General features: G+C 35.2%; 1 long non-coding RNA gene and 2 pseudogenes across 1 annotated transcript; 1 reads left to right on the top strand and 2 right to left on the bottom strand.

Annotated features, from left to right (window-relative positions):
- The window catches only part of LOC126587863 (TMV resistance protein N-like), a 93,361-nt pseudogene extending 89,479 nt beyond the window's left edge, over window positions 1-3,882 (top strand).
- A 6,776-nt stretch (window positions 3,883-10,658) lies between these two features.
- On the bottom strand, window positions 10,659-12,794 carry LOC126586937 (L-type lectin-domain containing receptor kinase S.6-like; annotated as a pseudogene).
- Window positions 12,795-12,924: 130 nt separating this feature from the next.
- LOC126587912 (uncharacterized) lies at window positions 12,925-13,342 on the bottom strand. The gene is made up of 2 exons (XR_007611256.1): window positions 13,217-13,342; window positions 12,925-13,124 (listed from the first exon to the last, which is right to left on the bottom strand). It is a non-coding gene; the product is annotated as an uncharacterized LOC126587912 (long non-coding RNA).
- Window positions 13,343-13,451: the final 109 nt, after the last annotated feature.

The following is a 13,451-nucleotide window of genomic DNA, read 5'->3' as shown; positions in this document are numbered from 1 at the left end:
CTCGTTAAAACCTCGTTAGGTAGCAAAGACCCAGTGGAAAAAAATGCTCCTAATCGTAGGAAAAAGAGTACATTAAGATCATGTAAGTATGCTTCTAGATACTCCCCCTGAGCTAGCCATAACTTCTAAATAAGAGAACTACATGCGATTTAACTCAGATAATTTACGCATAATGATTCCTTGGACAAGCTTTTGAAAAGTAAACTTGGGCAATGACTTGGTGAAGAGATTGACCAAGTTATCCTCCTGGGAACGGATTTGCTTGACTTCAATGTTTTGATGCTGCTGCTGCTGTTGGTGTGAGTAAAAGAACTTCGACGTTATGTGCTTGGTGTTGTCTCCCTTGATGTATCCCTTCTTTAACTGCGCGATACATGTTGCATTGTCTTCAAAGATCGTCGTAGGAGGGTCAACGACTGATGTAAGACCACTAATGCTTCAAATATGTCCCATGACTTCTCTCAACCAAAAGCACTCACGCGATGCTTCATGCAGGGCGAAAATCTCAGCATAGTTCGACAAAGTCACAACTAGCGTTTGCTTGGTAGATCTCCAAGATATAACGGTGTCTCTAACGGTAAAGACGTGAAATCCCATTCTTGGATTTTACTGTTATAATCTACGTATTTGTATTATTGAGATTTATATTATTTTTTCGAGAATTTATATTAATTTATTTGAAATTAGATTTCAATTAAACTAGTTATGAAGAGCGAAGTTTGGAAAATTATTATTTACTCGTTGACTTTTCGAGGTCACAAGTAACGTTTTCGAATAGGTCTTGAAGTCATGAACGCATAGGCGAAAACCGTTTGCGAGTCCGGAGTATAACAGTATAGTTACGGACGTATGAAGTTGTGTTGCTTTAAAAAAAAAAAAAAAAAAAAAGAAAGCCACGGGAGTGGCAAGAGAAGAAAAGAAAATGAGCGAAAGGATGCCCCCTCCCCCCCCCCCCCCCCCAAATTGTAAACCCAAGCACCCATAAAAAAAATGGTTTCGATCCAGCCAATGTCAGGCCAAAATCCTTCATTTTTTAGGCGTTTTGCACCCATTCATCACCTGCAACCTACTCAGCTACCTTCCTCCTTCCATCTCCACCAAAAATCAAGGGTTTTTAAGGTCTAATTCGAGTAGAACTCCACCGAAAAACCGGGGGTTCTTGACGGCGATTCGTCATTCTGGTGAGTATCACCATTCACCATCACCCTTAATCAACTTCCCTTGGACCCAAAAACAAGACCCAATTGGTGGTTGGGGCGTTGGAACACCAAGGGAACCAAATTGAAGAACACCCACTTTAGGGTTTCGACGGGTGCGAGCCAATTTGAGGGCCTTCCCGGCCAAATTAGACTTGGCCACAGGTATAAAGTTTGCTCTACTCCTTGAGATCTTCATTTATGTAATTTTTGGTAATTTTTAAAGATAGTTGAATTTTTCCGGTGAGTCGGGGCAGTCAACCGCCACCCGCAGCGGCTCATGCGACGGTGCGTGACCAGTGGACCTATGTTAGTTAGATAGTGACTTGAATATATGAGATATGTTTATTATCTGAATTTCTTATTTGGTATCAATTGTGAATATGAATTGGTCTTATAAATATGATTTTTATTGAAATGTGATTTATATATATTTAGCCATCATATGCTTATTAAATAGGATTTGGCTCGTGCACTGATGAAGATTGTGATATATATATATATATATATATATATGTGTGTGTGTGTGTGTTTAACTATCTTTTTAATAATGTGATTGATAATTATGATGAATGTTATGACAATCATGCTGGAGGCCTTCCATTAGCTCTTGAAACTTTGGGGTCGGCTTTGTTTAAGAGAGGGCTAGATGCTTGGCATAGTGTACAGGATAATCTATCAAAAATTCCTAATCCAGCTATTTTTGATAAACTTAAAGTAAGTTATGATGCACTAGAAGAGTGGGAGAAGAGCATTTTTCTCGATGTTGCATGTTTCTACAAAGGGTATTACAGGAAGCAAGTAATTGAAAGTCTAGATAGTTCTAATTCTTTTGGAATCTCTAGCCATATTGTGATAGATGTACTAATTGAGAGATTTCTCCTCTATCAAGATCACCAAAAATGCATATGGATGCATGATTTGATAGAAGAAATGGCATGGACAATTATTGGTCACAGGTCTAAAGAGTCTGGTCTACGCAGTAGGTTGTGGTTTTACGATGACATTTCTCATGTATTCACGACCAATATGGCGACCAATATGGTAAGAAGTAAAATACCAAGTTTGAATGAACTTTTGACACTAATATACTTGAATGTGAAATTAATTTGTCTTTTTTTCTTAATTGTCAGGGTTTGAGTGCAATTGAAGTCATATCATTACACATGCCTATAACATATGTGAAACGCGAGTGGAATTGGGAAGCCTTCTCTAAGATGGATAGATTGAGGATTTTGACAATCGATCAAGTTTTCTTTTCTTCAGGCCCTAAATTTCTTCCCTGTTCATTGAGATATATATACTGGTTTCAATATCCTTCTAATTTTCTTCCAACCAACTTTCCCATGCGCCACCTTACTGAACTTCACATGTATGGAAGCAGTCTTGTTCGGTTATGGGAGGGAAAAGTGGTAAGAGTAGTATTTTTACCATTAAAAAAAAAAAAAGTGATGAGAGTAGTGTTGAATAAAATGATACCACTTGGGTAGTGACTAATCAGTACTCACTTTTTGGACAAGTATATTTTATTATTTTCAAAAATAATGGACATGCTATTTAATTTTTCTTGGGCTTTAAAAATAAAGAACAAGAACCAAAACAAAAATGAGCATATAGAGTACTCACTAGTGAGTACTTAATTATTATTCATCCTTGAATAAATGCTATTTAATATACAAAATAATCATTTATTTATTTATTTATATGATCTGAATCTTATCGATGTTGTACAGGACTTGCCCAACTTGAGATGGATCGATCTTAGAAACTCAGGTAAATTGAAGAGTACCCCGGATTTCAGTGGTGTTCCAAATCTTGTGAAGTTGAATCTTCGAGGTTGTTTCAATTTAGTTGAGATACACCCGTCTATTGCACATCTTAAAAAACTTGAACTTTTGAATTTTGAATGCTACTTAAAACTTGAGAGCCTCCCAAGTGAGCTTAAAATGGATTCTCTCCCTCTCCCTCTCTCCCTCTCTTCTCTCTCCCTCTCTTCTCTCTCTCTCTCTCTAAATAATTGATCTTTCTTCAGCCACAGGGAATCTCAAATTTCTTGAGAGGTATGGTATGCCCTGGAAGTGAAATTCCAGAGTGGTTCAGTAATCAGAGTGCGGGACATTCAATAGATGTGGAGCTTCCTCCACCATCATGTACCAACTGGCTGGGGATTACCTTTTGTGTTGTTTTTCAAGATCTTAAGCGTCATTATAATTATTTCGAAATTAAGTGTTTAGCTGATACTAAGATTTTGACCAAAGAAATAAGGTCTCTCGAGTCAGAACACTTTTGGGTATTCTATTTGCTTCGTCGAGATTGTCGTGGTGAAAACTTTTTCTTCGGCACTTACTCTTATAGTCATAGAATGGAAGAAGCATACTTGCAATATGTGAAGAAGTGTGGGGCTCGTTTGCTGTACAAGCAAGATTTGGAAGAACTCAACCAACCACAAAATCCTGGAACGAACATGTGAATATCGTGACGAGGCAACTCTAAGTGGACCTAGAAGTGCTGGCTTTAAAGACACAAAACAAATCTGCAAAAGGCATTGTTAGTCACCATCTTATAATAAATGTAGGTAAGTCACTGTCGGTTTATCCCATCAGCTTAATTGTCTTTAAAAATATTTTAGTCAATGGACTCAAATCCCACAAGCTATATATATTAAGATGGCCATATTTATTGAAAGGAAAGTGGATAAGAATGTTGATGTATAAACACTTTTGCTGATTGCATTAAGAAGAGGGAACTGTTATTAGCACTAAAAAAATCTCATTTTACACTACTCACAAGTGTATTTTTCTTTTAGAAAATTTAGAGTGTAAAATGAGATTTTTAGAGTTTCAATAACAATTCCCTAAGAAGATTGATTAAGTATTTGATAGTGAGCTTGTAATGTGCCAATAACAAATCCAATTCCAAATTCTTCTTCCTTACAAAATCTAAAATATTATAATACAGAAATCTAACAGAGACATCTGACACTAACAAAGAGTTTTTCATTTCTGAATTTCATTTCAGTTCACTGTAAAACCAGTCCCCATCATAAGCTTGGGAAGAATTGGAGGAGCCGGACTTAAAGTACGAGTACTATCCTCGCGCCGTTCAGTTGGCCTCTATGTTTCTTCCTTGTACAAGAATGAACCACAAGTTTCTGATCACCAATGTGATTTATCTTGCCTGATGTCATTGCTAATCTTGAGGTTCATTTTCTGAAAACACCTTTAATGTTAATACCAGGGACTTGAATTTCAAATTTTTATAGAAAGGAAGAATTGACTTGTTTCAGTTTGTTTCTTTAACTAATGGAAACTGGTTGTGCAGTCCTGAAACAGCAATACTTTTTCTGTTCAGTTTCCAAAGGGCCCTTCCGCAAAAACCAGACAAACCTATCAGTATACATCTAGTCAGTGAATTTGAGAACATGCCAATCCTATCTAGCTGCTGTACCAGGTACAAAATTCAAAAGGAATATTTGGATGAAACACGAAACTTAATCTTCCGAACATCATTTGAATAATTAAGTCCGCCAGCTAATAACAAAATGCTTGAGACCATGTCAATCATGATAAAACAGACAAGGAAACACTGAGCATTTCATTACCATAAGACATCAAACACATTTCAGACTACAAAATCTGCAAATTAACTGAAGCACCTGAGGGGTTCCTCAAGTTTCCCAGTCAACAACAAGCTCCTAGTTTCTCTATTACAAACTGCACTGAAATCCTTCTAATTATGAGGTTACTTGATCTGTTACGAGCAACTAATCCTTGCCAAAGTGGTGTAAGAATTTGAGTAGACATAATCATTATTTTGATAGAACTGTATTGATTAAGTTAATAGAGTTTTGTAACAGTAGGTTATATGAATCATTCAAAACAATAGGTGAATATCAATAGGTCTTATGTGACTATAAAAAGGTTTGTCCCTGCTCTCCAAATACAAGCTTGATAGAGTGCTGAGTCCTATTGAAAGCAAAAGCATCCAGTTTTATGACAGTAGAAGACTATCTTTATTTCAAGCATCATGTCTTCTTCATCCTCAGATGTGTGTCTATTTTTGTGTGATAGTATTGACTCTGGTTAATTGTGATTCTATGTGTTAGTTGATAATTATGTATGTAAGTTATTCTTACATGAATAATTATGTATGTAAGTTATATTGACTCTGGTTAATAATGATTCTATGTGTTAGTTGATAATTATGTATGTAAGTTATTCTTACATGTGGTATCAGAGCTTCAACGCACCACCACATAAAAACGGCATGCTTTTGGTTTAAAGACTGACGTTTTGGTTTTTATCCTAAGCTTTTTAGTCTATTCAAAAACTTTATGCTATGGAAGGTAGAAATCTGTCTTCTTCCGTCATCGTTTTTTCGTTCCTTGTCCTGGGCTTTCTGTTTTTCTTGCTTCCGCATCATGATCATGTTTATACTATGGATTTCTTTTCTCAATTTCTCAAAAATAAATCATATAAGGTATGCTACGACTTCTCAATTGTTTGCATATATACTTCTTTTGTTTCCCAAATTCAATTAACTTTAATTTTTCTTGGTTTATTGATGATTCTGGGATGAAATATTTTTTTTTCTCCTGGAATAATTTGAAGTAACAAGTTCTTATCATTTAATTGAAGAAAATTATAAAATTAGAGATTTTGTATGGTTTTATTCTATTAAATACAAGAAACATGTTGATTATTTTGTTTGAATCAACAATTATGTAATTCATCAATTTTGCTTATGATGAATTTTGTCTCTTAGGACAACAACCTGGACTTGGATTTAATCTTTTAAGAAACAATGAGATTGTCTACCAAAGTGGATTATTTATTTGTATTCTTATTAGATTGCTTAGAAATTCAACTTGTGGTTTGTATGTTATTCGATAGATTCATTTTTCCACAAAGGAATTATTTGTCTAGCCCAACTATGAATCAGTGTATAATGAAGCATGGAATATTTAGATTGTATATTTTTCATCTACCACAAAGGTGTTGAATTTTATATATGTTTAAGTGTTCTCTGTTTTGGTTATGCAACTTTTGATTATATCCTCAGTCTCTGCCCAAAGGTGTTACTATTGATATAAGCTTTTGTTTCTTCAACCAGCGAAACATGTTGTTAATCGTTTTCTGGTTTAACATTACTGTTGTTAGAAATTTTGGATTCCTATTTACAATAATAATTACTATGGCTTCTCATGGTGTTTCAAATTTTTCTCTCACACACTGGTCACGGGCAAGCCGTTCTTCAATCACTACTCACGTTGTCAATGGTCAAGTTTAAAATTTTGGTCATTTTTGGAGTCTTTCGGCGAGAATCACTCGCCATTAGGAAACATGGGTATGATTTAATTGAATCATGCTTTTGAATAAATTACATGATATCGATTATTTTCAAACACTTATATATAAATCCTTCTATGGATTAATATGGAATTTTGTTATGAGTTTGTGAGGTTTGTCTTCTTGTTTTCCCTCATTTTTGTGTATACATGGATCCTCTCAAATTTTCTTATCGTTATAAAATAATCCTATTGTTATGTTTTTCTGGGATTTTCATGCTTCCGCTCACTCTTATTCTATTATTTTTCATGAATCTATTACCCTTGTATTAAAGAGAAGAATTGAAGTGGTAGTGTTTAGATTTTCTGCCTATAGTAACTTATATTTTAACTACATCGGGTTATTGATTGCATGATTAAATATTGTAGTTTGGTCCATAATTTTGGCTTTTGCATTGAAATTTGATATGGTTACCAAATTTGGACATTTTGCTGATGTAGACTTTAAGCGAAGTTGTATGTATGACTAAATCCTTTTCTTTTATTATGAAAAGGGAGACCTTGTTTGTCGAATCACCAAAAGAATGAATTTTTGTTACCTATTTGCATTTTGTGTATCAAGTATATGATGAATTCTATACATGCAAAATTTTCATGTCTTTTGGACAAGAAATGGATTTGTGGTAAATTTTTAAGTGTGATACCATGTTGCTGGAATTCTTCAGACTTCTGCAGAATAGTGTGTTTGTAATATTATTTTGATATATTTATGTAATTGATAAATTCAATGAATTTTAGTATGATATACATTGAGATATTTATTTCAAATTTGGAAATTTTCACGAGCATTGGTTTGAAAATGAATTATTAGTGAATTTTTAATCTCGAGACTATACTGCAGAATTTATGCAGTTTCTGCAGCACATTCCATTTCGATTTTATTTTTAGCCCACTTGTAAAATCGAACAAATTATGGAATTTTTGGGGACCGTAAATTTATATGCTTACTTCATTTCTGAAAATTTTCGTGCACATTGGAGGAAGATTGAAGTTTGGTGAATTATTTAGTCTCGGGTATGTTTTGCAGAATTTCTGTTGTTTCAGCAGCACAACTTATTTCGAATTTGTTTTTAGTACACTTGTAAAATCTCAAAAATTATGAAATTTTGGGAAATAACAGGTTTTTATGTTTACTTTATGTCTGAAAAAAATTCTGATGCATATCGGATGAACAATGAATATTTGATGAATTTGTAATCTTAGGTATGTACTTACCATTTTCTGCTGTTTTTGCAGCACCTCTCTTTCCGAATTCATTTTTGGCTCACTTATAAGATTTTAAAAATCATGAAATTTTGCAAAATAGTAGTCATCTATGTCTAGTTCATACTTGAAAATTTTCATGACAATCTAAAGAGAATTGAGTTTTTTAGTGAATTTGCAAACTGAAGTAGTACTGCTGAATTTTGGTGCTTCAAAACTAGTTTTGTTATGTGATATTGTTTTCACTTATTTGTGCACATCTATTGGTACCGATTATTATACTAGTTTATGGTTCCAATATGGCCTTGTTTAATGCAAATTCTTAATACTAATGACTCTTATTAGACAACATTGATTAAATTTTGATTTAAAGATGTATTGGTTTGTTTTGCTTAAACCAATGTTTTGTTTGGTTATCAATTTTGATTATGATGATAATTGTCTTTTGAGAGAAAATTGGAAAGTGGCATCAGTTTACTAATTGATCATTTTGGTCCCTATCGAATAACTGAATAACCATGTTTCCTCTTTCGATAACTCTATTGTTCAATGTCAACAATGACATACTTTTGTGTCTGATTGAATCTTTTGAGAATCATTAAATATCCAACAAAACGGTTATTTAATATTGTTGTAAAAGATTATTTTGAAAAATCAGAATTCTAATTTATATGGTGAATACTTTTGTCCCAATAGGAATTTCAGGAAATCACTCACCAATTATAAATTAGTATTATAGCTAATCGTAAAATATTTTTTTTTAACATATGTTCATCTGGCCAAAGCTGTTGAAGCTATATGTATTTTGTGTATTTTATGTTTTGACTAACTATGCAAGTATTTGCTTTGCATGATTAGTTTCTGCCTAAAGGTGTAACAATCATGCAATTTGGAGTTGGTTCGATCCTCCACAACTCGACTACTTCCATGATGAATCTTGCAGAATCGAAAATGAGTAGGAAAATTTGCCAATCTTTTGCCTTAATTTTCTATGAGTTCTAAATTGGATTAAAGTAGCCATTGGTATATCTAATCACTTGTCACCTTTATCGATTAATGATGTTGAGATATTGTTCCTTAGATAAGCCTAATTTTGATACATATAGATTGGTTTATTATGTCCAAACCAACTATTTTGTGACTCAACAAATTTGTTTAAGAAATTTTACAGTTTTGGGCATATTAAAGGTTATTTATCTAATGAAATGAACCTCTAATTTATTTAAGAAATTTTTGTGTTTTGAGCATATTAAACATTGTAAATTGATTTTATTTAAATTATGATTAAATCTGAAATTTTGGTAGAGCTTGGGAAATGCTGATGGAGTTTTGCATACCTTGCAACGTGTCCTATTTGATTACAATTTTGATAGATTTTTCTAACTCCAAACTTCGTAAAAAATTTGCCATGTTATGTTATATAATGGATTGTGTACACTATCTTTATTTATTCAACTAGACTATATTTTGTTATATGAAAACCACTTTCTCTAGTGTTTAATCTTGTAATTTTGAGTGTTTGCCCTAGTGGGAGAAATGTATTATGGGCTTCACACTCATCAATTTTGTATGCTTTTAATGGTCATAGTGAAGCATGCCCAAGTGGGAGAAATAATATATTATGGGCTTCACACTCATCAATTTTGTATGCTTTTAATGGTCATAGTGAATCATGGAATTGACAAGATGGTATATACTTCATCTGCTCAAAAGTGTTAAAGTTCTATACGTTTGCCCTTGTATTTTATGTTTTAGCTATGCAAACCTAATATAATAAGTTTCTGTCCAAAGATGATTCTAGAATTATATGCTTTTGATGCAATAGAAAACATTTAGTTAATGTTTTCTATTTCTGTCAATTGTTAGATGAACAAAACTGACCAAATGATTTTGTATAGTTTTTCAGTCACAAGAGTCTCTTCCCTACAAATATCTAGAATAAAGATGTTGAGCTCACAAATTTTATGTTTTAGATCCCATGACTAATGTTTTGCTAATGGGATTATTTGAAAGGTATCTGTTTCATTTTGTAGACATTTACAAAGTTTTGTTTTACTCTCTTAATCAGTGGGAATAATAATAATTTATTTATATATAATTTTGTCTATGTTAATTAGTGGGAGTAAGAGATTACATTTTGTGTTGAAAATTTGAAGTCTTAGTAGCTGATACTTTAAGAGTAAATTTGGTTTAAATTTTGTTCATAAGTTGTAATAAGAGGTCCTGATTTTGTAAACAGTATATCGTATTTTACTTGTTCTCTTATTAATTTCTAAATTGACAGAAAAGTTGGATTTCGTTACCAACGTTGTTGAGTTCTTTTGTGAACCTTTCATGTTGTGATTCAATGTTTGCTCATTCTGTAAAGAGCTATATTTGTTGATACTGCAATAAACCAGTTTTTTTTAGTAAACTTGAAGTCTGGACCAATTATGTGGGAGTATTAAGATATGACACTTCCAATACTACATTATTTGGCATGTAGCTTTGTAATTAGTTGAGTTAAGCTTCGGTGATTATAGAGTAATGATGCAGCTGATATGCATCAACATTTCTATAGTTCTGGGTTTGATTTAGTTGATTACATCTACGTTTAAGTTGATAATCTTGTTATATAAACTCAGTGATCACTGTTAACTTAATTTCATACAGTTCAATACTATGTGATTATGTATACTCAAGTGGAAGAATGTAAGAATTTGAGTAGACATAATCATTATTTTGATAGAACTGTATTGATTAAGTTAATAGAGTTTTGTAACAGTAGGTTATATGAATCATTCAAAACAATAATGTAGTGGACTTATTGCAGTTAATGATGAATTATTGAGAGACCTATTGTTTTCCTAATAGGTGAATATCAATAGGTCTTATGTGACTATAAAAAGGTTTGTCCCTGCTCTCCAAATACAAGCTTGATAGAGTGCTGAGTCCTATTGAAAGCAAAAGCATCCAGTTTTATGACAGTAGAAGACTATCTTTATTTCAAGCATCATGTCTTCTTCATCCTCAGATGTGTGTCTATTTTTGTGTGATAGTATTGACTCTGGTTAATTGTGATTCTATGTGTTAGTTGATAATTATGTATGTAAGTTATTCTTACAAGTGGCTCTTCGGAGTCAAATATTGTACATCATCAAGTTCGAGACTTGGCCGAACACCACAGTAAAACGGGATTTCTTCACGGTCATCAGGAAAACGGGGCGAAGGCTTACCCTTGGTTTTCTTGGTTGCAGCTTCCTTCACCGTTGCCCTCTTCACATGGTTTGGGTGCACACAAGCAAGCCCAGTCATCAGCATCCTCGCCATTTCTACCATATCAAACTTCCCCATCAACCTCAGATCAGCAGCTTCAATCAGTTTTCCCTTTTCCCACATGCTTCAAACCCAATCAGAAACCACTGTTCCATCATCCTCCACCAGCTTTCTTCCCATTGCTACCTCTAACACCACCACACCAAAGCTGTAAACATCAGTTTTTACTGTTGGAACACCTGAATAAACGTATTCCGGAGCAAGATATCCCATTGTTCCAGCTGGTATAGTTTCTTCTCTTGCAATGATGGAACTGTGCTCAATCTTCTGCTAGACCAAAATCCCCTAGTTTGGCGTTAAAATCTGCATCGAGCATTATGTTGCAAGTTTTAACATCTCTGTGAATTATTTGCCTCTCACACTCCTCGTGAAGATATGCAAGAGGAAAAGCGACTCCGAGAACTATATCAAGTCTTTGCTTCCAGGATAGGACAACTGCTGAATTGAAGCTTTTGTGGAGAACTTTGTTGAGGCTTCCGTTGGGCAATGTACTCGTACACCAGGACTAACTCATTACCCTCATAGCACCACCCATGAAGCTGAACCAGATTCTTCTGCCGCAAACAACCCACCATAGTTGCAAACTCTGTGGTAAAAGGATTACGCAGACTACAGATCCCATCAGCCCTCTCAAACCTGTTCACTGCCACTTCTCCCTCAGAGGGCAAAGACCCTTTATAAACCTTAGCTGATGCCCCTTCCCCGACAACCCTGTGTCGGTTGGCAGTGACCTTTCTCTGCTTCACACACGCAAAGCAAATGACAAAAACAAATGCGAGTATGAAGACAACATATGCAGCTAAACCTCCCAACCCAAGAGCCATCTCCACTATCTTTGTTTTTCTTTCATGGGAGCGATTTTCAGGGCTGCTTTTGGTACTTGAATCTTCTGGTGACGAGCACATGAAGCAGTCCCCTTCCTCAAAGGCATTTGTTGAGGCTTCCGTTGGGCAATGTACTCGTACACCAGGACTAACTCATTACGCTCACAGCACCACCCATGAAGCTGAATCAGATTCTTCTGCCGCAAACAACCCACCATAGTTGCAAACTCCGTGGTAAAAGGATGATGCAGACTACCAATCCCATCAGCCCTCTCAAACCTTTTTATTGCCACTTCTCCAACAAGAGTGCAGAGATCCTTTATAAATCTTAGCTGATGCTCCTTCCCCAATACCCTGTTTCGGTTAAACCCCATTGTAGCTGATCTTATATCCGCAAGAGACAAACTTGTCAGAACTTTAAGAGCCCTGCCCATTTGAGGCAGAGAAACCGACACGCATAAACTCCTTGAACTGGTTGGTCAGGTCAATTTGAGCAACAAGAAGAGGCGTTGGAGGCCTAGCTGACGAGTATCTGACCCCAAACCCGAATCATCTTGACAGCATCTCTGTACTCAATCAAGCAGTAATCTCCCTCCCACTTGTCAAATCAATTCCTCTTAAAACAACATCAACACAAGCAACATACACAACCGTGTTCACATCAATACCAATGTGGTAACCATTGATGTCAGCAACCATAGGATCAAACCTGGTATCGGATTTCATAGCGATGAACGATTCTTTCGACACCGAGGATGGCTCCGGAAAGCTGACATACCCCCTCCTGGATGATCCCAGAGAATCGACATCATAATAAGAGATTACAGAGGTTGGATGAATTGTACTGCCTATTACTTGTAAGAGCTCGATTCGGACTTCTCCAACAAACTGTTTTCCCCGATCAATTTTCTAACTGAAATACTAATAAAGACATTTCTGTTTGATTAACTTCCAACTGTATTGTTCTTTGTATAAGTTTCCCATTAATAAATCTAAAAGTTGAAGCATTCACAGGAATAAGGATTCACACTTGTCGAGAAACCGAGTAAAAAAACCCCCAAATGCTAGGGTTTTGGGCTACATTATGCAACAAGAACTGAGTGAGTGAATCATACTATTCAGTGACGTCTTCGAGGACCATGTTGACGTAAACACCGAAACCCCTCAGAGTACCTACGAGCTCTTTGTCTCCCTTCATTATCACCCATATCTTCGACCCCATGCACCGGTCGATCAACTCTGCGTATTTTTCGGGAAAAAACCTCTCATTTTCCGATTAATTTTCTCGAGAAAATACCGAAAGTAGAATAAGAGGAAAAGAGTGGGCAAACCTGATGGGAGTAGCTGGGACGGATTGTTGGCGGCCATTGGAAGCAGAGAGCTTTGGCAGCAACAACTTGACGCCAGGAGAGAAACACAGAGCAAAATCTAGCTTGCTCCCAAGACGCCGAAGAGAGTCAAGTTAGGGTAAGTTTTGTAATTTGTATATTACATAGGGGGTAATTTAGGCCTTTCAAAAGTTCCATTGAAAGCTCCCCATTGCTTCTTGCGGAAGCAGTTTTGACA

The sequence above is a fragment of the Malus sylvestris genome, chromosome 10 (assembly GCF_916048215.2).
Source record: "Malus sylvestris chromosome 10, drMalSylv7.2, whole genome shotgun sequence".
Lineage (NCBI taxonomy): Eukaryota > Viridiplantae > Streptophyta > Magnoliopsida > Rosales > Rosaceae > Malus > Malus sylvestris.
This window is presented reverse-complemented; position numbering and strand designations above follow the sequence as displayed.